Here is a 24,925-nt window from a genome sequence, read left to right on the forward strand (position 1 = left end):
CTCTTCCTCCATCCTCTCTCCCCAACTCCCTTCCTGGACACTTTGCACCTCCTGCCCCACTTCCATCGCAGCTGCTTTCAAAAAGTCTAGTCCTGGCGTCTCTGAAACCTCTGAAAAGCTGTCCTTATCAGAAAAACTTCCATCTGTGGGCTCACTTTGCATATGCAAATTGAGCTCCGCCCCTTCTTCTGCCCCTCTCACCACTTCTCCGGTTTCCTCTTCTTCTACCGTTAAGAAGCTTCCATCTTTTGAAAACCTTCGGTTTCCCTTTTTTCCAGGTTCCCTATTGTCAGCCTCCCCACCTTCATCCACCTCTCTTCGCCTCTCCTCTTCATTTGCAGCACCTGGTCTTTCACCTGCAACTCCACTCACGACTTCTGAAAAAGTCCTTTTCCGTAAAGCACAGTCTTTAAATATATGCCCTGCACCTCCGCACAGATTACACCTCCTCTCTTCCTTGCATTCTGAAGATAGGTGACCAACCCCCTCACATCTTCTGCAGATTCGCTCCCTGCAATCCACCACATGATGTCCCTCCTTCCTACATCTCCTGCAAACCGAGGGCTGTCCGTAATAGAACAAGTACCCCCTGTTGGAGCCTATCTCAAATGATGCAGGCGGGTGCAAAAGACCGTCCGGTGCTGACCCATTCGCTCTGAAACGCACCCTGTAACGCCACTTCCCTGTCCAATAGTTTTTCCTGTCTATTATCTTCACCCCTATGCCCTGAATATCCACGAAGCGCTTCAAAAAACAGACTATGTTTTCTTCAGGCATATAGGGGTTAAACATTGCCACTGTCAAGGTTCTTAACTCCCTGGCAAACAAGGGCTCCACATAGTAGTCCACGAAAGGTTTTTCCTCTTTCCTTCTGTTCACCTCTGCCCAAACGCCCCTGACAATATTCTCTGAGTTGAGCGAAAGGTCAAAACACCTCTTACCCGGGAAGTCTTGTAGGCAGAACACGTCCTCAGGCTCCAGGTGCAGGGCATCTCTCATCACCTCGTCCTCGAAACTGTCCCTTGAAGTGAACTCCGTCTTCTCCCCGTTGTCTCGTAACACAAAACGCACAGCATGTCGCACTCTTCCTTCCCTTGAAAAGGCTCCTCCCTCCATCGTCAAAAATGGCCGGAAAAAAACCGCCACGCAAAAAAAGGCTTCGAGTCTCCCCGAAACAAGCGATCCGTCTCTCCCTTTCTCCTGGCTAAGATGCAAGCTGCGGTCAGGCCACACACTTGATCTTAGCCAAAAGGCCGAGAAGCGATGCCCACAAAGGCGCGGACCGACGCGCGGGCGTTCCGCTGGCGCACAGTGGCGCAGGCCGACTCCTCTGGAGCCCGGGACCCGCGCAGCTGCCGGCCTCCCTGCAGCCAGAGGCCTGCCGCGGGACTCTGCTCCCCCTCTCTCTTGCCTGCCCGCCTGCCTTCCTGCCAGTCCCGGGCGGGGGCCCTGCTCTTTGATCTTCTGTCAACGGCCCGACAACGACCGCAGCCGCAGGGGGCGCCAGCCGCCCGGCCTCCTTAGCTTAGGCCCCTCCCACCGGCAGCAGCTGCGCCCAACCGGCTGCAAGCCAAAGCCGAGCGCCAGCACCTGCGGGCAGAGGCAAGGGGCAGCTCTCTCTCGGGAGGGAGGGAGGGACGGGGACGCGCGCGCACACACGCCTGCCTGCCTGCCTGCCGAAAAAAAAGAAAGAAAAGGTGGATATACTAAGTTTTTTGGAGGGAAAACGCCCAGCTGTCGAAAGGGGCCCGCCTGCAGGGACGGGGACGGACACGCACGCAAGCAAGCAAGCAAGCAAGCAAGCAAGCAAGCAAGCCACGCCTGCCTCCCTGGGAAAAGGCTGAAAAACCTAAGTTTTTTGGAGGGAAAACGCACGGGAGCCGAAAAGGGGGCCGGCCTGCTTGCCCAGAGAGTCGAGACGCGGGAAAGCGCACAGAGGGAGCACGGGAACCGAGAGGGCGAGAGAGAGACAGAACACAGAGACACACAGATGGGGGACGAGGGACGAGACCCGAGAAGAAGGAGCTCCAGTCCACTTCGCTTGCTTGCTCGCTCGCTCGCTAGCTAGCTAGCTACCTAGCTACCTACGTCTGTCTTTTCACCGCTGAGAGAAGGTGGTGCACCGCTCCCGGAGGCGCTGCAATACCGGGCCGATGCGTGGAGAGGACGGAGCAAGCTCCTGATCCAGCTCCCTGTTCCAAAAATCCGTTTAATATGTGGTCCCCCGATGGGGGACGTATCAGATATTAAACTGATAAGAACAGATTTTTTTTTTTTTTTTTATGTTTTTTATTACAAACATAACAAACTTCAACACAGCACAGTAAGACAACCACACCCTTCCCCAACATTCAAACATACCCTAAACCAGCCTCCCTCTGTAACACTAACAACAACCCTTATACTATTACACTCAACAATCCGAAACACAAATCAAACGGTCATGAAAATGTTAGTACAACAGTATTCATATTGGTTCATTTCGAAAATAGAATCACAAAAGAAACAGACATCAGAACCATAAACACAAAACCGTTACATTACCATAATCCCGCCCTGTATGCAAAAAAGATCCCTCCTCCATCCCCAACATTCCTTATATTATTATAAAACAAACCCATATACAGAAATCAATTTAACACCCCAAAGAAATTAATCCCTTCCATCTTTCTTTGGCCGCAGCAAAACCCCACCGTAAGATGTCCCACCGAACACGTCTAGTAACTTCATTTTTGCCTTTGCTAAATACAGATAAGGCTGAAACACAACTGCCATGCTCCACCACCTCCCTCCTCGCTACCCATATATAAAATTTAACCAAACTAATTATATACCATAACACAAATTCATTATTCCATTTTCTCACCCCCTTTACTCCCCGAAACACCACCCGACTGCTTAAAACAAAATCAACAGCGGCTTTCTGTAATAATTCAGCACTGTGACCCCACACCCTTTGGGCGAAAACACAGCCCCAGAAAACGTGAAGCAGGGTTTCGACCTCAGAACAGCCAGGCTGCGGGCACTTATCCTGTCTGGACAACCCATGCCTGTAGAGCGTGTCCCTCACCGGCAACCTGTTCCAGAGAGCCCGCCAGTTTAGGTCCTTGAGTCTGTTTTCTAGACCCACCGGCTGGATCTGCCGCCACTCCTCCTCCGACACCCCCACCACTGCAGGTTCCCCCTTCTCCATGATAGTCCTATACATCTGTTTGTGGTCCGTAGCCCCCAAGCCCTTTCTGAACCCTGGGTGCTTCTGTAACCACACCACCGCATGTCTATAATGCCAGGGCAATTTTTGCGCCTTCGGCGTTGTATTCGTCCAGACTACCAGGTGCTTCATCGTATTCGCAAACCACAAACGGATAAAACATACACAAAGGTGATCCGGATCTTCGTATAGTGTTTTACACAAATTTGCGACAAATATTGTGTCTAGTTTCAACGGGAAGTCTGGAACCGACCTACCACCCTCCTCCACTGGCCTGCACATATCCGCTCTCTTGATGTACTCATGCCCCCCACTCCAAACGAAGTGGAAGACCGCCCTCACCAGGTTTCGACGCAGCCGAGCAGGCAGAGGGAACACACAAGCCAAATGAAGCAGCAATGGCAGTATGTCTACCTTTAGGACTAGTACTTTCCCTGTGTACGTCAGCGACCTATTCAACCACATACCGATCTTTTGATTTACCTTCCCCAGCCTCAGGTCCCAGTTGATCCTGGCGGAGTCCTGCGTATGAAAAAGAACTCCCAGAATTTTAACCGGTCCCGTCACCAAGGTAAGACCGCCCGTCACATCTTGTCTTTCCTTCCATCTACCGAAGTATTTAACCGTACACTTTGCTTTGTTCAAAAAAGCACCTGTCCCTTTGGTCATACTATCTGCTATCTGTAGTACTTGGTGAAGACTTCTGTCAGTGCTAAGAAACAGAGAAATATCGTCTGCATAGGCTGCTATTTTCGCCTGTTCTCCTCCACTCCCAGGAACCACCACCCCTTCCACTCGAGGATCCCCACGAATCCGATGCAGAAAGGGTTCTATGTACAGCACATATAATAAGGGGGACAGAGGGCATCCCTGTCTCACCCCACACCTGACCGGAATGCCCATGCCAAGCATACCGTTGATGCATACCCTTGAGATGACATTATTATACAAAACCTTGATCCATCTGATGAGGCCCTCATCCAGCCCCACTCTTCTCATCACCTCCCAAAGGAATGAGTGATGCACCCGGTCAAAGGCCTTATTTTGGTCTAGGCTCACAAGCATCATCTCAAGGTTCCTGTCCTCCACCCATTCAATGACGTCCCTGATCAACTGCAGGTTCCACTTTACGTTTCTACCCTCCACACTGCAGGTTTGGTCTTTACTTATCAGGTCCGGCATCACCTTCCTCAGCCGTCTCCCCAATACTCTGGCCAAGATCTTATAATCGGAACAGAGTAATTGGATCGGCCTCCAGTTCTCCAGATCTTCCTTGTCTCCTTTCTTAAACACCAGAGACATAATACCTGTCCTCATCGTTCTGCCGAGTTCACCCTCCCTCAGGACTTCGTTATAAACCTCCAACAACACCGGTAGTAACCTTTCTCGGAAGGTTACATAAAATTCCGTCGGGAGTCCGTCCATCCCCGGGGTGGTACCTCTACGCAGGCCACCAATGGCTTCTCCAATCTCAGTCATTGTTAGGGCCTCACCCACACCTTCCATACCATCAATCTTCCTGTCAAACCCAATCAACCACTCATCCCACAAACTCTCATCCACTGGTTTCTCTGAAAATAAAACCTTGTAAAAATTAGTTGCACACCTCACCATGCCTTCTATGTCTCTGACCCTGGACCCATCTTCTCTCCTCAGACCCTCGAAGAGAGTCCTCTTCTGTCTGGCTCTGACCGAGCCAAAAAACTGGGCTGAGCACCTCTCCTCCCCCTCAATCAGGTTACCCTTCAACCTAAACAAAAAATCCTTAGCTCTCTCTACCCAAAGTTCTTTCAGTCTGAGTTTAAGCTCAGAAACTTTTGTCATGTCGAAAGCACCACCCTGGTTGGAAACCACATACTGCTCTTCTAGTTCCTGCTGCAATCTCACAAGCTCTCCTCTCTCTGCTACCTTCTTTTGGCTACAGTATGAGATAGAAGCCTTGGAGATCGCCCTTTTACAGGCTTCCCACCACAGCACCGCTGTCTGGTACCGCCCCCTCTGTAACTGGAACCGATCCAAAAGCGCAACTATCAAACTCTGATAATCGGCTTCCAATAACACTTTCGTGTTCAGTTTCCAGTAGTTTGATTTAGGGTCCATACCATCTGGTATCAAATCAACCGACAGCAACAGATGATCTGAAAACCATACCGGAGTAACCGTTGCCGCCTGTGTCAACCCACTTAGGGTGGTGAAGATATAATCAAGTCTTCTGAAGACACCCCTTCCATTACTCCATGTGTGCATTCTCTGTCCCTGACTATAGTCCTTGTGACCATCTTTTAGGTGAAACCGTGATATTAATTCTTTAAGATCACTCACACTCACACCACTCGCATCACATACATCAATATTAAAATCCCCTCCCATCACCACCACTCTATTGGTGTACAGATGTGGCTCAAGGTCCTTCAAAAACGCCCCCTGGAGCCGCCTTTCGGCAGGCCCGTAGACAGCTATTAAACGTACCTGCAATCTTTCCCATGCCCCATCTACAATCATTAGCCTTCCTGGGACTATGCAGTTAACTTCGCTTACAGAGAAATTCGGGGTTCCACATAGGATCCCGATTCCGGATGAGTGCACTCCCCCTACACTCCACCAGGACTCCCCTTTTACCCAGTCTCTCTTAAAGGTGACAATATCACCTTTTGTGCCTAAGTGTACTTCCTGCAAGAAACAAAAGCCGAAATGGCGCGCTTCTAACCATTTGAAGACGCCAATCCGCTTACTATGATTTTTAAGCCCTCTGGCGTTAATAGTACATACGGTACGACTCATGTTGGGTCAAAGGGAGTCTGCAGCTGCAACCCGTCTCCCAAACTAAAAGCACTCTCTATTCCAAGAGGACTGAGGAGATTCCCACCCACACTCATAACCTGCGGGGACCCCTCCCCCAGGGATGATGGACTTACCCCAGGATCATCGGAGGTCAGGAGGTGGATACCGCCGTCTTTCCCCGACTGTTCTGAGGTCTCTGAAACGAAATCCTCCTGTTCCACCACTATATCGCCCTGGCCCGGGGGTATGGGGTCGTCGAGGGTACTGACCTCAGCAGAGGCCTCCAAGGGGTCAGCCTCCTCACCCTGCTCTCCACCCCTCTCCCTCTGTTCCCCTTCCTCCCTACTCCCCCCCTCCCTACCTCCCTCTCCCTCTCCCTCTACACCCCCCTCCACCCCTACCTCCTTCCTACCCCCTTTCTTACACTCCCCCCTCGCCCTCTTTACAGCAATCGCCTTTTTCCGTCTCGGCATTCTCTGTCCTCTCTCTCCGTCTTCTCCCTTCTCTGCCTCGACGTCACTGTTCCCCGAGTCCTCCTCAACAGCTAGGACCTGAAAACGATTAGCCACAGTCTCGAACACGCACTCGTCGGACCTCATTCTTCTCTTCTCTGCCGCCGACTTCCTCTTTGCAGCCCTGCTAGGCTGGGTAACCCACTCCGGCGACTCCGACTCTGCCCTGTCCATCACTTCCGCCCACGACGAGGTCCCCGGACGCGCCTCTTCAGGTACCTTGGTCGCCTTTGGCATCTCCTCTGGTCTGTCGTCTCTTTCTTCTCTTGCGTCTGCTTGTGTCCTCTGGGTGGTCGCGGTCTTCTGCTGTGGTCTGCTCTCCTCTCTCCTCGGGCCCTCTGCCGAAGTCCGCACCACATCTGCAAAACTTCGACTCTTCATCGGACAAACCCTGTACACATGGCCTTCTGCCCCACACAGGTCGCACGTTAAGACCTTAGTACAGTCCTTAGTTTCGTGAGTTGTGGCCTTACACTTTCTACACACACCGCCAGGACAGTTCGCCGCTACATGACCCCTCTGGAAACACTTCTTGCACGTCACCGGTTGGCCTGGATAGAAGAGGTAGCCTCTATTAGGCCCAATCGTGAAATAAGCCGGGGGATGTACCACTCCCTCACCCTCAGATGGCTTAGGTTTTAGCCGCACCGTGTATCTTCTTTTACCGGTCCACACTCTGAGGACATCTAAATCTTTTTGACCTTCTCCCTGCACGTCCACAAATCTGGATAAAAAGGTGATTACGTCTCTTTCTGGGACCCGATGATTAAATAGGTGAATTGTCAGAGTCCTGAGCTCCCTGGCAAACAAAGGCTCTATCAAGAAATCATTAAGCGGTTCCACATCTCTTCCTTCACACACCTTTTCCCAGGCTTTCTCACAAAGTTCATCCGATGCAAGCGACAGGTCGTATATCCCTCTGACTGGGAAATCTTGTAGACAATCAATGTCCTTCAATTTAATCCCTAGAGCCTTCATCAGGACTACTCTTTCAAACCGCTCACGGTTCATCCATTCCTTCTTCTTCTCTGCCTCCTTCACAACAAAACGCACTGTGCACCGCATCTGCCCCTCACGGGACAGAGGGTGCACAGCCGCCGAACCGCGGGCCCACTCACCACCTTCGACCGCTGTCATCTTGGAGGCCCCACTTCGCCCCCTGGGCTCAACCCAGGGCGACTACCCGTGGTGACCTTGGTGGACTTCTGCTTCGGTCTTCTGATGGTAAGGTTCCGCCCGTCTGGTCTGGTTCCGTTGTCCGCTGTCTTCTCCTTCTCCTCTTCGCCTTCGTTGTCTTCGCCTTTTGTCAAGTCCTCAGACCGCGGTCATGCCACGTATCTTTAGATCTTGGCCAAAAGGCCGAGAAGCGATGCCCACAAAGGCGCGGACCGACGCGCGGGCGTTCCGCTGGCGCACAGTGGCGCAGGCCGACTCCTCTGGAGCCCGGGACCCGCGCAGCTGCCGGCCTCCCTGCAGCCAGAGGCCTGCCGCGGGACTCTGCTCCCCCTCTCTCTTGCCTGCCCGCCTGCCTTCCTGCCAGTCCCGGGCGGGGGCCCTGCTCTTTGATCTTCTGTCAACGGCCCGACAACGACCGCAGCCGCAGGGGGCGCCAGCCGCCCGGCCTCCTTAGCTTAGGCCCCTCCCACCGGCAGCAGCTGCGCCCAACCGGCTGCAAGCCAAAGCCGAGCGCCAGCACCTGCGGGCAGAGGCAAGGGGCAGCTCTCTCTCGGGAGGGAGGGAGGGACGGGGACGCGCGCGCACACACGCCTGCCTGCCTGCCTGCCGAAAAAAAAGAAAGAAAAGGTGGATATACTAAGTTTTTTGGAGGGAAAACGCCCAGCTGTCGAAAGGGGCCCGCCTGCAGGGACGGGGACGGACACGCACGCAAGCAAGCAAGCAAGCAAGCAAGCAAGCAAGCAAGCCACGCCTGCCTCCCTGGGAAAAGGCTGAAAAACCTAAGTTTTTTGGAGGGAAAACGCACGGGAGCCGAAAAGGGGGCCGGCCTGCTTGCCCAGAGAGTCGAGACGCGGGAAAGCGCACAGAGGGAGCACGGGAACCGAGAGGGCGAGAGAGAGACAGAACACAGAGACACACAGATGGGGGACGAGGGACGAGACCCGAGAAGAAGGAGCTCCAGTCCACTTCGCTTGCTTGCTCGCTCGCTCGCTAGCTAGCTAGCTACCTAGCTACCTACGTCTGTCTTTTCACCGCTGAGAGAAGGTGGTGCACCGCTCCCGGAGGCGCTGCAATACCGGGCCGATGCGTGGAGAGGACGGAGCAAGCTCCTGATCCAGCTCCCTGTTCCAAAAATCCGTTTAATATGTGGTCCCCCGATGGGGGACGTATCAGATATTAAACTGATAAGAACAGATTTTTTTTATGTTTTATTAGAAATCAGTAAAAACAGTGCTTTAAACGTTTACTTTACCCTCCACCTTTACACCCATGTGATTAAGTCCTTCCATCGTTCACGTGCCGCGGCGAATCCCCATCGGAGGACGTCCCACCGGATCTTCCGTGAGACGTCCCTCTTGACACGCTTCAGAATGTCCGGCACTGACCTCTCCACCCCATGTTTGACCAGCTCTGATCTTGCGTCCCATACATGGAGCTTGGTTAGGCTAATCAGGAGCCACAGCAGAAAAGCCGCGTTCCATCTTCGGGAACCAGCCACGCCCTTCATCACTGTGTTCAGCGTCAGGAGGGACCCCAGGCCTACCTGTGCGTACAGGTGCTGGCTGGACCTCCACACCCTCTGCACGAACCCGCACTCCCAAAAGACATGGTTGACGGTTTCTTCCCCTGTGCAGCCGTGCCTCGGGCACTGGCTCTTCTTTGCCAGCCCGTGCGAGTACATGACGGCCCTGACCGCCATTCGACCCCACACACCAAGCCAGTTCAGATCTTTTAGTCTGTTGTCCAGACCCTTTGGTTGGGCCTGCTGCCAGATGTCACTGGGCACACCCAGGAGCGCTGGCCTGTCCAGTGCTGTGACCACCAAATACATCCTCCTATGGCTCAGCGCTACTTCCTTGTCCCGTACCTCTGGGTGTGCCCGCAGCCACTGCACTGCGTGACGGTAGTGCAGTGGGAGCCGCTCAGCCTTCGGGGTCGTGTTCTTCCAGGCGACCAGGTGTCTCATACTCGCTGCCAGCCAGAGGCTCACGAACCGGCCGCACAGGTGGGGCGGGTTACCGTGCAGGATGACGCACAGGTTGGCGACGAACACGCAGTCCAACTTCACTGGGAAGTTCGGGATCCCTCTGCCTCCTTCCACGGTAGGTCTACACATGTCTGTCCGGCGGATCCGTTCGTATGAGTGGCCCCACACGAAGGTAAAAACTGTCCTCACCAATTCCTTCCTCCTCCTTGCGGGTAGGGGGTACACTACTGCCAGGTGGAGAAGCAAGGGCAGGATCTCCACCTTCAGCACCAGCGCCTTCCCTATCCACGTCAGGGATCGTTGCTGCCAAAGGCCCAGCTTCTGCTTGATCTTCCGGAACCTGGCCTCCCAGTTCAGTCCTGAGGGGTCCAAGGTGTGAAATAGGACCCCCAGGATTTTCACCGGGTCCGTTATTTGTTTCAGTCCTCCGGCGACCTCCGGTACGTACGGCCAGGTTCCAAAAAGCTTCACCAGGCTCTTGGCGCGATTCAGTTGGGCGCCGGTGCCTCTGGAGTAGGCCTCCACGATTTCCAACACTCTCCCCAGACTCCTGTCAGAGCTGAGGAAGAGCGTCACGTCGTCCGCGTAGGCCGCGATTTTAGCTTCCTGCCCACCTCCACCTGGCACTTTAATTCCCTCCACTCCAGTGTCCTTCCGTAAAGGGTCCAGTAGCAGCTCGAGGTAGATAACGTACAGCAGGGGCGAGAGTGGACATCCCTGTCGCACACCACACCTTACCGGAATCCTCCTCCCTACTGCTCCGTTGACTCTTACCCGGGACGCAGCGCCGTTGTAGAGCGCTTCAATCCACCTGACAAAGACGTCAGGCAGACCCTTCTTCCTCAAGAGTGCCCACAGGATCCCATGATGGACCCGGTCGAACGCCTTTGCCTGGTCTAGGCTCACCAGCATGAGCGGCAGGCCTCTGTCCTCCACCCAGGCGATGATGTCCCGGATCAGCTGCAGGGTCCAGCTGATCTTCCGGCCTGCCACGCCACATGTCTGGTCCGCCCCGACCAGCGCCGGCATCACCGTTTTCAGACGGCCGCCCAGCACCCTGGCCAAGATCTTATAATCAGTGCACAGGATCTGGATCGGCCTCCAATTTCCCAGGTCCGCCTTGTCTCCTCCCTTGTAGATCAGAGTCACGACGCCGGTCTTCATAGAGAGGCCCATTTCATTGCTGTCCAGGGCCTCATTGAAAACCTGCACCAGAAAAGGCTCTAGTTGATCCCAGAAGGTCCGGTAGAATTCCGCTGGTAGGCCGTCTACTCCAGGGACGGTTCCCTTCTTCAATCCAAACAATGCTGTTTTTATTTCCGCCCCCGTCACAGGCCCAACCAGCGAGGCGGGATCGTCTACCGCCTTTTCCACACCCTCCAGGAGCCTCTCCTTGATGCTGGCGTCGATCTCCTTCTCCTGGAACAAGGCTGTATAGAACCCTGTGGCACACTCCAGCATCCCGGGCAAGTCTGTGGCTGCAGTCCCATCCTCGCGCCGTATACTTTCGAAGCAGCAGCGCTCCTGCTGCTTTCTCACGGCGCTGAAGAATTGGGGTGAGCACTGTTCTTCTCCCTCCTTCCAAACTCCCCGCAGCCTGAAAAGAAAGTTCTTTGCTCTCTGCAGCCACCTTTCCCTAAGCAGGCTCCTGACGTTGGCGATCTTCTCGCCGTCGAAGGCGCCCCCCTGGTTCAGCTGCTCATACAGTGCTTCCAGCTCCTCTTGGAGCTGGGCGCACTGGCGTTCCTCCAGACTCCGCCGGATCCAGCAGTATCGCCTGGTGACCGTTGCGAGAGTCTGTTTGCACGATTCCCACCAGTGCACCGCAGAGCTATAAAGCTCCCTCTTCTTTTCCAGGTCTTTCAGCACTGTCTCGATCTTCCTTCGGTATCTCTCCTCGTGAAGAACTTGTTTGTTCAGCTTCCAGTACCCAGCCTGGAAGCGCGGGTCCTCAACACCGAAGGAGACCGTGAGCAGCCGATGGTCCGAGAACCAGGTAGGGGTCACTTGCCTGCTTAGCGTTGTCCACTTCACAGTAGAGAGGATGTAGTCGAGGCGTCGAAAACTCCCTCTTCCATTGTCCCAGGTGTGGTGTGCAACGTTCTTAAACCCATCTCGAAGGCCAAAATCCGCGATCAAGGACCTCAACAGATGAACTCCCTGGCCGTGCGGGTCTCCCAGGTCGATGTTAAAGTCGCCGCCTACAATCAGCTCTCTATTGGTGTACAGCACGGGCTCCAGGTCTTTCAAAAAGGAGCCCTGCTGCCTTCTGTCTGCTGGGGCGTACACGTTAACCAGCCTTATCTTCACTCCCCTCCAGGTTCCGTCCACCACCAGCAGACGTCCGGGAATTACTGAGCTGACTGTTTGGGCGGCGAACCCTGGCAAGCCGCACAGGATACCCACACCAGAGGAGTTCACCCCTCCGACGCTCCACCACGAAGGACCCTTCCTCCACTCCCTCTGAAGGGTCCTCACGTCGTCGAGGTCCTTGAGATGGACTTCCTGCAGAAAGATCACATCCAGATACCTTCGAGACAGGTAGGAAAACACTGCCACTCTTTTTTCCTGCTTCCTCAGACCCCTCACGTTAGCTGTTGCAACTGTGAGGGTCATGGCGGGTCTTGAGGGGGGCTGTCACTCTCCATTCCCTCCGATCGGCTGGAATCAGGTGAGCTCGCCGTCCCTGCTGTACTCTCCGAGCTGCCATCCTCTGTGTCCATAAAGTGGACCACGCGGCTGTCCGGGGACTCTCGTTCCGGAGTTGGCGTTTCAGGCTGGCAGTAGACTACGGGGCTGCCATCGTCCGTTACGTTGGCCGCCACTGAGTAGACGGCCAGCATTGCCGCCCCTGACCCCTGCCCTGGGGGGAGAGATTCCGAGGTGCTTTCGGCCTCGGAGTCACTCGAGGCCGTCAAAACTCCCTCCTCCTCTTCCATCCCCTCAGAGTCTGCGAAGTCTCCCGGGTCTTCCTCCTGGCCTTCCTCCTCGGCCGTCCTCTTCTTCTTTTCCTGCGTCTCCTGTTGACGCCTTTCCGCCCTCTGCCTCTTTGACCTCCTCTTCTTCCCTGCGCCCTGCAGGATTACCATCCCCTCCTCCTCTGTTGGCGTCGGTGTCGGTGTCGCAGTTCTTCCCCCGTCCTTCAGGGGGCGCCCCTTCTTCACCACCTCCGCCCAGGTTCCGGCCCCTCCGTCTGCTCCTCCTGATGTTCCCGGATTTTCACCGTCCTCTCCCTGCGCCGTCTCCAGTTGCTCCACGTCGGAGCCCCACGACGTTCCTGGTCGCTCTCCGTCCTCTTCTCCCTGGTGCACCTCTCTCCCCTGTCTTCCTCCCTTCTTCTCCCCCTTACCAGGGGGTCTGCTACCCTTCGGCCGGCCTTCCCCCTCACTAGCCTCGTCTTCCTGCGCCATCCACTCTCTGACCGCCTCCTCCATGATCTCCTCCTCGGTGGCCGCCTTCTCCGTGGCCGCCTTCTTCGTGGCCGCCTCCTCCGTGGCCGTGCCCCTCTTGTTACACTGCCGGAACAGGTGGCCTCTATCCCCGCACAAAGAGCACTCTTTCACCTTGCACTCTCTGGTTTGATGTCCCTGACAGCCGCACTTGCCACATTTCTCCGCCGTACATGCCCCCTCTCGGTGTCCGAAGGCCCGGCACCTCCTGCAAAAGTCAGGCTGATCCCAATAAAACATGTACCCCCTACCTCCTCCGATGGCGAATGTGCCTGGTGGGTGGCTGTATCCGTCCTTTGCTGTTTTGTCCTGCCGCAACTCCACCAGATACCGACGTTTTCCCGTCCACACAGTACGTGTGTCCTTGAGCCCCAAGGGACCCGCCTTCACATCCACGTACCTGCTTAGGAAGGTACTCACGTCGGCGTCTTTCACAAACGGATCGAACATGTGCAAAACCACCCACCTCTTGCTGTCGCTCTGCAGTCCCCCACACTCATACTCCGGAAATCCGCCGTTCTTAATGATCTCAGTGCATTTCCCTACCATTCTCTTGTGGATATCGGCGCTGATGAAGGTGGTGTCCATGAATTTCTGTGGCTGGTTCCCCTGCACACACAAGATCTCTGATGCCTTCAGCCCCAAAGCTCCAAACAGGACGTCATCCTCGAACTTCTCCCTTCCAGGTGGTGCCGTCTCCGGCTTCCAGCGGAAGCGGAGAGTCCACTTAATGCTGGGGTCCTTCCCAGCCCTCCTCGCCTCTCCAGGCCCTGCAGCCATGGTTGGGCAGCCTTTCGGCCACCAAAACAGCCACGGAATGCAAAGCCGGGTGAAAAATCAAAAGTCCGACGTCCAAAGGCAAAAAATCGTAGTCCAAAAGCAATCCGGGTCCAAAATCCAGGCAATCCAAACGTGTCGACGCAAAGCTGTCCTCTCGATCCTCTCTCCCTCGACCTCTGACCTTAGCCAAAAGGCCGAGAAGCGATGCCCACAAAGGCGCGGACCGACGCGCGGGCGTTCCGCTGGCGCACAGTGGCGCAGGCCGACTCCTCTGGAGCCCGGGACCCGCGCAGCTGCCGGCCTCCCTGCAGCCAGAGGCCTGCCGCGGGACTCTGCTCCCCCTCTCTCTTGCCTGCCCGCCTGCCTTCCTGCCAGTCCCGGGCGGGGGCCCTGCTCTTTGATCTTCTGTCAACGGCCCGACAACGACCGCAGCCGCAGGGGGCGCCAGCCGCCCGGCCTCCTTAGCTTAGGCCCCTCCCACCGGCAGCAGCTGCGCCCAACCGGCTGCAAGCCAAAGCCGAGCGCCAGCACCTGCGGGCAGAGGCAAGGGGCAGCTCTCTCTCGGGAGGGAGGGAGGGACGGGGACGCGCGCGCACACACGCCTGCCTGCCTGCCTGCCGAAAAAAAAGAAAGAAAAGGTGGATATACTAAGTTTTTTGGAGGGAAAACGCCCAGCTGTCGAAAGGGGCCCGCCTGCAGGGACGGGGACGGACACGCACGCAAGCAAGCAAGCAAGCAAGCAAGCAAGCAAGCAAGCCACGCCTGCCTCCCTGGGAAAAGGCTGAAAAACCTAAGTTTTTTGGAGGGAAAACGCACGGGAGCCGAAAAGGGGGCCGGCCTGCTTGCCCAGAGAGTCGAGACGCGGGAAAGCGCACAGAGGGAGCACGGGAACCGAGAGGGCGAGAGAGAGACAGAACACAGAGACACACAGATGGGGGACGAGGGACGAGACCCGAGAAGAAGGAGCTCCAGTCCACTTCGCTTGCTTGCTCGCTCGCTCGCTAGCTAGCTAGCTACCTAGCTACCTACGTCTGTCTTTTCACCGCTGAGAGAAGGTGGTGCACCGCTCCCGGAGGCGCTGCAATACCGGGCCGATGCGTGGAGAGGACGGAGCAAGCTCCTGATCCAGCTCCCTGTTCCAAAAATCCGTTTAATATGTGGTCCCCCGATGGGGGACGTATCAGATATTAAACTGATAAGAACAGATACTACACTTGATCTTAGCCAAAAGGCCGAGAAGCGATGCCCACAAAGGCGCGGACCGACGCGCGGGCGTTCCGCTGGCGCACAGTGGCGCAGGCCGACTCCTCTGGAGCCCGGGACCCGCGCAGCTGCCGGCCTCCCTGCAGCCAGAGGCCTGCCGCGGGACTCTGCTCCCCCTCTCTCTTGCCTGCCCGCCTGCCTTCCTGCCAGTCCCGGGCGGGGGCCCTGCTCTTTGATCTTCTGTCAACGGCCCGACAACGACCGCAGCCGCAGGGGGCGCCAGCCGCCCGGCCTCCTTAGCTTAGGCCCCTCCCACCGGCAGCAGCTGCGCCCAACCGGCTGCAAGCCAAAGCCGAGCGCCAGCACCTGCGGGCAGAGGCAAGGGGCAGCTCTCTCTCGGGAGGGAGGGAGGGACGGGGACGCGCGCGCACACACGCCTGCCTGCCTGCCTGCCGAAAAAAAAGAAAGAAAAGGTGGATATACTAAGTTTTTTGGAGGGAAAACGCCCAGCTGTCGAAAGGGGCCCGCCTGCAGGGACGGGGACGGACACGCACGCAAGCAAGCAAGCAAGCAAGCAAGCAAGCAAGCAAGCCACGCCTGCCTCCCTGGGAAAAGGCTGAAAAACCTAAGTTTTTTGGAGGGAAAACGCACGGGAGCCGAAAAGGGGGCCGGCCTGCTTGCCCAGAGAGTCGAGACGCGGGAAAGCGCACAGAGGGAGCACGGGAACCGAGAGGGCGAGAGAGAGACAGAACACAGAGACACACAGATGGGGGACGAGGGACGAGACCCGAGAAGAAGGAGCTCCAGTCCACTTCGCTTGCTTGCTCGCTCGCTCGCTAGCTAGCTAGCTACCTAGCTACCTACGTCTGTCTTTTCACCGCTGAGAGAAGGTGGTGCACCGCTCCCGGAGGCGCTGCAATACCGGGCCGATGCGTGGAGAGGACGGAGCAAGCTCCTGATCCAGCTCCCTGTTCCAAAAATCCGTTTAATATGTGGTCCCCCGATGGGGGACGTATCAGATATTAAACTGATAAGAACAGATTTTTTTTTTTTTTTTTATTATCAAAAAGTAACAACAAACAAGTTCACAGAAACCTCATCAATCACCAAAATCAAACATATAGACACACAAATAACTCAAACAAAACACTGCATAAACCAATCAAAACATGGGATTACAATAAACAAGACCATCAATAGTTAGACATTGGCCAATACTTTCCACTTTTCTTTAACAGCGTGAAAACTCAACTTCCTTTTATCATTGGCCACCATACATCTGACATCCCACAATACCTTTTTCCACACCCCTCCCACATCACATGTCACTCCCTTCTTCACCAACAAATTTCTTGCAGCCCACAGTTCTATTTTCACAAAGCTAATTAAAAACCATAACAAAAAACACATTTCTTTCGTTCTCCCCCCCCTCCTTATACCAAACATTATTGTTGCAAGGTTTATCGTAAAGGTGCTATCTATAGCTTCCAAAACAATTTTACTCTTTTCCCACACTTTTTGCGCAAAATTACAGAACCAAAATACATGTTCGATGCTTTCCTCGCCACAACATCCCGTTCGAGGGCACCCGACTTGTTTAGTCAACTTATGTTTATATAATACGGATCTTACTGGAAGTCTCTTCCATACCGTTAACCAATTGAGGTCTAGACAGTCCAAACGCAAACCCTTGGGCTGCACTCTTCCCCAGATCTCATTTGCAACGCCCCCCACAACCCTGGCTTCTTCTCTTTCTGTTATAGCGCAATACAGTGCCCTGTGATCCAGCATCTCCAACTCGTCCACCGACTCCAGATGTTTCCTTGTCCAGGACACTGCATGCCTGTAATGCCAGGGCAGATCTTCACCGTGAGGGACGTCGTTCTTCCAGTTGGTGAGTCTGCGCATGCTGTTTGATAACCAAAATCTTACAAAGTACTGATGATCATGAGACACAGGCTGTTTCAAAGCTTTACACAAACCAGACACAAATAAACAATTTAACTTGATCGGCATGTTCGGTACTGACCTACCCCCCTTTTCTATGGATCTATACATATCTACACGTTTTACATATTCATATTTTTTATTCCACAAAAAACTAAAAACTTCTCTGACCAGATACCTGTTATACCTAGCCGGCATAGGATACACATTTGCTAAAAACGTGAGGGCGGGTAACACGTCTGTTTTTAATATGATTACCTTTTCGATGAAAGAAAACCTTCTGTCGCCCCATCGGAGTAGCCTTTTCCTGACCACCTCCAATGCCTCTTGCCAGCTGTTATGAATCGTACTCAGGTCATTAAAAGAAACCCCCAAAACTTTCAAAGGACCCCTGCAGTAATTCAGGTCGCAGAGACTTCCCTTTTCGTCCCTCCAACACCCAAAATATTTAACTTTGCTTTTTTGTCTATTTAACTTTGCCCCAGATATCCGGGCGAAGCTATCGAAAATCCCCAGAGCCTCCTGCAGACTTTCCTTCGACCCTACCATCAAAGTGATATCGTCAGCATACAAAGTCATCTTCACCCTCCCCCCACCACTCCCAGGCAGCATTATTCCTTCTACACGTGGGCTCGCGTTAACCATCCTAACAAAAGGCTCCAAATAGATTACAAACAATAGAGGCGATAAAGGACAACCTTGTCTCACGCCCACCTTCTGTTCTACCAATTTCCCAAGATACCCATTCACCACCACTCTACTCCCTACGTGCTTATACAGAGTCTTTAGCCACCTAATAAAAAGTGTGCCAAAACCCATCCTCTCCATCACGGCCCACAAAAACTTATGTGACACTCTATCAAAAGCCTTCTCCAAATCAAGGCTCACCAGTGCAAGGGGGATTTTCCTCTGCTCGGACCACGCTATTATGTCCCTAACCAACTGCAATGACCAGGTAATTTTCCTTCCCTGGACCCCACACGTCTGATCTTTCCCAATCACTTTGTCCAACACCCCTTTCATCCTATTAACTAACACCTTTGCGAACAGTTTATAATCTGAGCAAAGCATAGTTAAAGGCCTCCAATTCGCTAACTCTGTCGGTTGGCCTTTTTTATACAGCAGAGTCAAAACCCCCTCACGCATCGATCTTCCCAAAACGTCCTTGCAAAAAACCTCCTTCATTACCTCCAGCAAGATCGGCCCCAATATACCCCAGAAGGTCCTGTAGAATTCTGATGGCAAACCATCAATTCCAGGCACCTTTCCATTTTTTGAGCCAGCTAAGGCCACCCTGAGCTCTTCTAATGTAAACGGCCTTTCTAAGAGGGCCCTACTCTCCTCTGGCAGCTTTGAGACAATACAATCCAGGGAGGCAAAATCTGTCTCCCTTCCCATCTCCTTTTCAGAAAAGAGATTCTGATAATAACCAAACACTGCCTCCAACATGCCTTCTTTATCTGCTACTACTGTGCTCTCATCCACTTGTATCCCGTCCAGCCTTCTTTTAACCTGTTGCTTTCTCACCTGTCTAAAAAGATAAGAAACACAGGTCCCTTGCTGCAGGGATGAGTCAACTCGGGCCTTAAAAATAAAATTCTTTGCCCTCTCCTCGTGATATGCCCTTAATTTCCTTTTTGAGGCTGCCACCTCAGCCATGTCCACTTGCACTCCTTCGTTAAGGAGAGCGTAGAGCTTATTCAGCTCTTCCTGGAGCAGTCTCCCCTCTCTCCTCACCTTTTTCTGACGCTCACGACAATATGACCTCGTTTCTTTTTTGATTTTCTTTTTGATCTGCTCCCACCATTCCAACGTGGGAACATGCTGTCGCCTTTCTTCCCGCCACCTGTTCAAATACAAACTCATACAATCTACATACTCTCTCTCCTCCAACACCTCAACATTCATTCTCCATACACCCTTCCCATACATTCCTCTTGCCAGGCTCAAATCCACTTCTACAATATCGTGATCTGAAAGCCAGGCCGGATGAGTGTTTACTCCACCAACTGCCACCTCCCTGGATACAAAAACATAATCAAGGCGCTTCGCTACACCCGCTGTGTTTCTCCAGGTAGGTACCACCCCTTTTGCTCGGAAACGCACTGCACTATCAACTAAATTAAAGCGCGTCAATAGTGTGCGCAGCTGCTTTGCCCCTGCCTCTTCCTTATTAAAGAGGTCAACATTAAAATCTCCACCAATAACCAGGAACCTATTCGTGGCACACAAAGGGAACAGTTCTTTAAAAAAATCTGCCCTCATTGACCCTACAGCAGGAGCATAGACACACACTATTCTAAAGTTACACTCACCAATGCACAAATCAACACTTAAGACTCTTCCCGGTACCACTGCAACACTCCCTTCGACTAAAACATCCCGATTTCCAATCAACACACCCACACCCGATGAGTGAACCCCACCCACACTCCACCTAGAATCACCTCTATCCCACTCACGCGCAAAACCGACCACATCATTATCATTTTTCAAATGAACCTCCTGCAAAAGACAGACATCGAAATTAAAAATCCTCAAAGACTGAAAGACTGCTGTCCTTTTCACTTTATCCCTCAGCCCCCTGGTGTTTAACGTGAGGACTTTTATAGTCATGAATAATTATTTTACATTTTCTCTTCCCATTTATCTATAATGGCCATCACCGCTATGTAAGCGTCCCGCACTTCCGATTCTTGATGACCACTCACAGTCAATCTTGTGATTCTCCTAGCCGCTCCTTCGTTCTCGAGTTTCACTCCCGGAAATCTTCTGAGTACGTTTTTGATTCCACCCGCCTTGTTCGGGAACCTCACATTTCCGTTCTGCCATTCACACTTCTTTAAAAAACCTGATGAGGCATCCAACTTTTTCACATACCTTCCTTCCTTTCTGTACACCCCTGAAGCAAAGGCTTCCTTTGCCTTCCCAGCACTGTTCCTCCACTGCTTTACTAAATCCGAGAAAAGGCACTTTTTTGAACCTATCTCTGAGTGGGTTCTTCCATATATTTGAATGCGTCTCACTTCTTTACCAAGGTACTCACACTTGTACTTAATCCCTTTCTTCTGCAGATCCTGTTCTTCAAACCCGGCTGGCCAATGAACATCTCTATTCTTTTCGTTCCATTTGCACAGGTCGATGAAATCTCTGGGGAGGTCCGAATCGAGCCAAAGGCCCTCCTCACTCCTCAGCTTCTGCTCAGCCTGGACACCCCCACCTCCGGTAAGTACCTGGTTGCCCTCATCCGTTTCAGGTATGCAAGAAGCTCCTGATAATACTGAGCAATCTCTGGACTGGGACAGAACAAGTCCCTCATCATGGACTTCACCCTCTCCAGGTGTGTAAACTGCCACCAGGACCTCTGAGACAGGTGTATCACTCAGTGACAAATCCTCAGTACCTCTATCTGCCTTTTTGGCCACTAGAGCATCTGAGCCTTGTGCCTTCCTCTTTATGGATCTTTTTGACACCGACGGCCCTTCTCCCTCCTCTTCCTCCATCCTCTCTCCCCAACTCCCTTCCTGGACACTTTGCACCTCCTGCCCCACTTCCATCGCAGCTGCTTTCAAAAAGTCTAGTCCTGGCGTCTCTGAAACCTCTGAAAAGCTGTCCTTATCAGAAAAACTTCCATCTGTGGGCTCACTTTGCATATGCAAATTGAGCTCCGCCCCTTCTTCTGCCCCTCTCACCACTTCTCCGGTTTCCTCTTCTTCTACCGTTAAGAAGCTTCCATCTTTTGAAAACCTTCGGTTTCCCTTTTTTCCAGGTTCCCTATTGTCAGCCTCCCCACCTTCATCCACCTCTCTTCGCCTCTCCTCTTCATTTGCAGCACCTGGTCTTTCACCTGCAACTCCACTCACGACTTCTGAAAAAGTCCTTTTCCGTAAAGCACAGTCTTTAAATATATGCCCTGCACCTCCGCACAGATTACACCTCCTCTCTTCCTTGCATTCTGAAGATAGGTGACCAACCCCCTCACATCTTCTGCAGATTCGCTCCCTGCAATCCACCACATGATGTCCCTCCTTCCTACATCTCCTGCAAACCGAGGGCTGTCCGTAATAGAACAAGTACCCCCTGTTGGAGCCTATCTCAAATGATGCAGGCGGGTGCAAAAGACCGTCCGGTGCTGACCCATTCGCTCTGAAACGCACCCTGTAACGCCACTTCCCTGTCCAATAGTTTTTCCTGTCTATTATCTTCACCCCTATGCCCTGAATATCCACGAAGCGCTTCAAAAAACAGACTATGTTTTCTTCAGGCATATAGGGGTTAAACATTGCCACTGTCAAGGTTCTTAACTCCCTGGCAAACAAGGGCTCCACATAGTAGTCCACGAAAGGTTTTTCCTCTTTCCTTCTGTTCACCTCTGCCCAAACGCCCCTGACAATATTCTCTGAGTTGAGCGAAAGGTCAAAACACCTCTTACCCGGGAAGTCTTGTAGGCAGAACACGTCCTCAGGCTCCAGGTGCAGGGCATCTCTCATCACCTCGTCCTCGAAACTGTCCCTTGAAGTGAACTCCGTCTTCTCCCCGTTGTCTCGTAACACAAAACGCACAGCATGTCGCACTCTTCCTTCCCTTGAAAAGGCTCCTCCCTCCATCGTCAAAAATGGCCGGAAAAAAACCGCCACGCAAAAAAAGGCTTCGAGTCTCCCCGAAACAAGCGATCCGTCTCTCCCTTTCTCCTGGCTAAGATGCAAGCTGCGGTCAGGCCACACACTTGATCTTAGCCAAAAGGCCGAGAAGCGATGCCCACAAAGGCGCGGACCGACGCGCGGGCGTTCCGCTGGCGCACAGTGGCGCAGGCCGACTCCTCTGGAGCCCGGGACCCGCGCAGCTGCCGGCCTCCCTGCAGCCAGAGGCCTGCCGCGGGACTCTGCTCCCCCTCTCTCTTGCCTGCCCGCCTGCCTTCCTGCCAGTCCCGGGCGGGGGCCCTGCTCTTTGATCTTCTGTCAACGGCCCGACAACGACCGCAGCCGCAGGGGGCGCCAGCCGCCCGGCCTCCTTAGCTTAGGCCCCTCCCACCGGCAGCAGCTGCGCCCAACCGGCTGCAAGCCAAAGCCGAGCGCCAGCACCTGCGGGCAGAGGCAAGGGGCAGCTCTCTCTCGGGAGGGAGGGAGGGACGGGGACGCGCGCGCACACACGCCTGCCTGCCTGCCTGCCGAAAAAAAAGAAAGAAAAGGTGGATATACTAAGTTTTTTGGAGGGAAAACGCCCAGCTGTCGAAAGGGGCCCGCCTGCAGGGACGGGGACGGACACGCACGCAAGCAAGCAAGCAAGCAAGCAAGCAAGCAAGCAAGCCACGCCTGCCTCCCTGGGAAAAGGCTGAAAAACCTAAGTTTTTTGGAGGGAAAACGCACGGGAGCCGAAAAGGGGGCCGGCCTGCTTGCCCAGAGAGTCGAGACGCGGGAAAGCGCACAGAGGGAGCACGGGAACCGAGAGGGCGAGAGAGAGACAGAACACAGAGACACACAGATGGGGGACGAGGGACGAGACCCGAGAAGAAGGAGCTCCAGTCCACTTCGCTTGCTTGCTCGCTCGCTCGCTAGCTAGCTAGCTACCTAGCTACCTACGTCTGTCTTTTCACCGCTGAGAGAAGGTGGTGCACCGCTCCCGGAGGCGCTGCAATACCGGGCCGATGCGTGGAGAGGACGGAGCAAGCTCCTGATCCAGCTCCCTGTTCCAAAAATCCGTTTAATATGTGGTCCCCCGATGGGGGACGTATCAGATATTAAACTGATAAGAACAGATTTTTTTTTTTTTTTTTTTTTATTGCAAAATTACAAAAGAAATTCCAAAAACTCCAAAGAACAAAACACAATCCCAAATACACAATAGTCACAATAACAACCAAAATCATCTCAACCCATAATCCTGTTAAACACAAAAATCCATTCAATAGTCGACTAACAAAAACTTCTAAATACTAACAGCCCTTCCCACTCAATTCTCAACAAATAATTACACAGCAAAATCAATACACAGCAAAATCTGTACATCCCCATTACATAGCTCAGAACCTCAATTATTACCATAATCCCACCCATTATGCAAATTAAACCAAAAACCCCTTTCCCAAATTTACAATTCATTCATTTTCCACAATCCTTGAATTAACTCCCAGCACCACCCGTCACAAACTAGTCCCCTCCCAAACCACCAATTACATAAACCCACCTTTCAAAACAAGTCAAACACATACAAAAATTCAAACAATCCAAAATTCATATAAGAAACAAAACAATTTCTTGTTATACTAATACAAATCCCATTCAATTAATAACAAAAACAATACACAGCAAAAACAAAGTCACAGTTCATTTTAATTCAACAATTTCTAAACACCCCACCAAAAACCCCACAACCAACTTTGCCCTTCCCATAATCCCACCCCTTATGCAAATGCAACCCTGATCTCTGAAAGACTATTAACTTGATTCTCCTTCATCTCTTCCCCTTCTTTTTCCCTTTTTTCCTAACCGTCTGCCCCACCCTTACTTCCCCCTTCACATTCCCTCCTTCCTTCAAATCTACAGTCCAATCTGGTTCTAGGTCCCTAACATCACCTTCCACCCAACGATACTTAGGTTTACTCGAACCCTTATCAGCACTCGACACATCACTTACCGCATTCTCCGCCACATTCGTTCTGCTATCAATCCCAGTCAACCTCTCTTCCACACATACATTCTCTTCCTCCTTCAAATCTACACTCAAATCTGGTTCTAAATCCCTAACATCACCCTCCACCCAACGAAACCCATTTACAAAACCCTCCCTACGCACTACCACATCTTCAGAAACAGAAATTCCTCCTTCCACTTCACTCTCTTCTTTCCCAATACCCCCCACATTCCTACCCACATCATTTGTATCAACTCTCTTCTTCACATTTTTCATACAATACCGATGACCATGTCCAGGCTCATCACACAGATAACACTTTTTCTCCTGATCACAATTCCTGGCCACATGACCCAACTTCCCACACCGTTTACAAATCACTGGCTCACACTGTGCAGCAAAATGTCCACGTTCTCCACATAACATGCAAGCGAGGGGCTGCCCAGAATACACCAGGTAACCCCTGTGAGTCCCGATCTCGAAGAAAGCAGGGGGATGTATCACCCCCTCCTCCGCCGTGTTCCCCAGTCGCAATCTCATCAGATACGTCCGCTTCCCGTTCCACACACCATCAGGATCCAAGTGCCTCCTCCCTGCTCCTTGCAGATCCACAAACTGCTGTAAAAAAGACACAATATCCTCCTCCGGAACAAATGAGTCGAAAACATGCACCATCATTACTGTAAGCTCTCCAGCAAACATTGGCTCAACACGAAAAGACTTAACAGGATCTTCATTTTTCCTCTCCTGAACTTTTCTCCATACTTCAAAACACAAGGCTTCTGTTGCAAGAGTTAGTTCAAACACTCCCCGAGCACAATAATCCTGGAGACAAAATACGTCTGCCAATTCAACACCCAAACATTGAATCAAAACCAAATTCTTGAACTTATCTCTGTCCCAAAAAGCAGGTCCATCGCGGCTCCTCAACGAGAAACAAAGGGAGTTCTTCCTCCGCTCCTTCCTCGCCCAGGGATGCCCAGCCATCGCTCCAGCAATGCTCCTCAGCTCTCCTTCCGAAACCTCCAGGCAAGCAAAACGCCGTCGTCCAGCACCGACCACCGCCTTCAGCAAACTCCTCGTCCACACCGCTCCGGTCTTCCAGGTTCCACCATCAGCAATCCATTCCTTCCGGTCCGTCCGATCCTCCCCTCGCCTTCCCGACCCCCTGGACTAAGATCTTGGAACTGCGGTCAGGCCACTTGAACCTTGATCTTAGCCAAAAGGCCGAGAAGCGATGCCCACAAAG

At 52.9% G+C, this 24,925-nt stretch overlaps 5 non-coding genes across 5 annotated transcripts; all 5 read right to left on the reverse strand.

The window, feature by feature from the left end:
* Positions 1-2,112: 2,112 nt before the first annotated feature.
* Positions 2,113-2,302, reverse strand: LOC148637881 (U2 spliceosomal RNA). The gene has a single exon (XR_015931185.1). It is a non-coding gene; the product is annotated as a U2 spliceosomal RNA (small nuclear RNA).
* A 6,420-nt stretch (positions 2,303-8,722) lies between these two features.
* LOC148637882 (U2 spliceosomal RNA) lies at positions 8,723-8,912 on the reverse strand. The gene has a single exon (XR_015931172.1). It is a non-coding gene; the product is annotated as a U2 spliceosomal RNA (small nuclear RNA).
* Positions 8,913-14,949: 6,037 nt separating this feature from the next.
* LOC148637883 (U2 spliceosomal RNA) lies at positions 14,950-15,140 on the reverse strand. Its single transcript, XR_015931224.1, has one exon. It is a non-coding gene; the product is annotated as a U2 spliceosomal RNA (small nuclear RNA).
* Positions 15,141-15,987: 847 nt separating this feature from the next.
* Positions 15,988-16,173, reverse strand: LOC148637884 (U2 spliceosomal RNA). The gene has a single exon (XR_015931177.1). It is a non-coding gene; the product is annotated as a U2 spliceosomal RNA (small nuclear RNA).
* Positions 16,174-22,649: 6,476 nt separating this feature from the next.
* LOC148637885 (U2 spliceosomal RNA) lies at positions 22,650-22,845 on the reverse strand. Its single transcript, XR_015931176.1, has one exon. It is a non-coding gene; the product is annotated as a U2 spliceosomal RNA (small nuclear RNA).
* Between the last annotated feature and the right edge of the window lie 2,080 nt (positions 22,846-24,925).

This window comes from Lepisosteus platostomus, unplaced genomic scaffold (genome assembly GCF_059453375.1).
Source record: "Lepisosteus platostomus isolate fLepPlt1 unplaced genomic scaffold, fLepPlt1.hap1 Scaffold_105_H1, whole genome shotgun sequence".
Classification (NCBI taxonomy): Eukaryota; Metazoa; Chordata; class Actinopteri; order Semionotiformes; family Lepisosteidae; genus Lepisosteus; species Lepisosteus platostomus.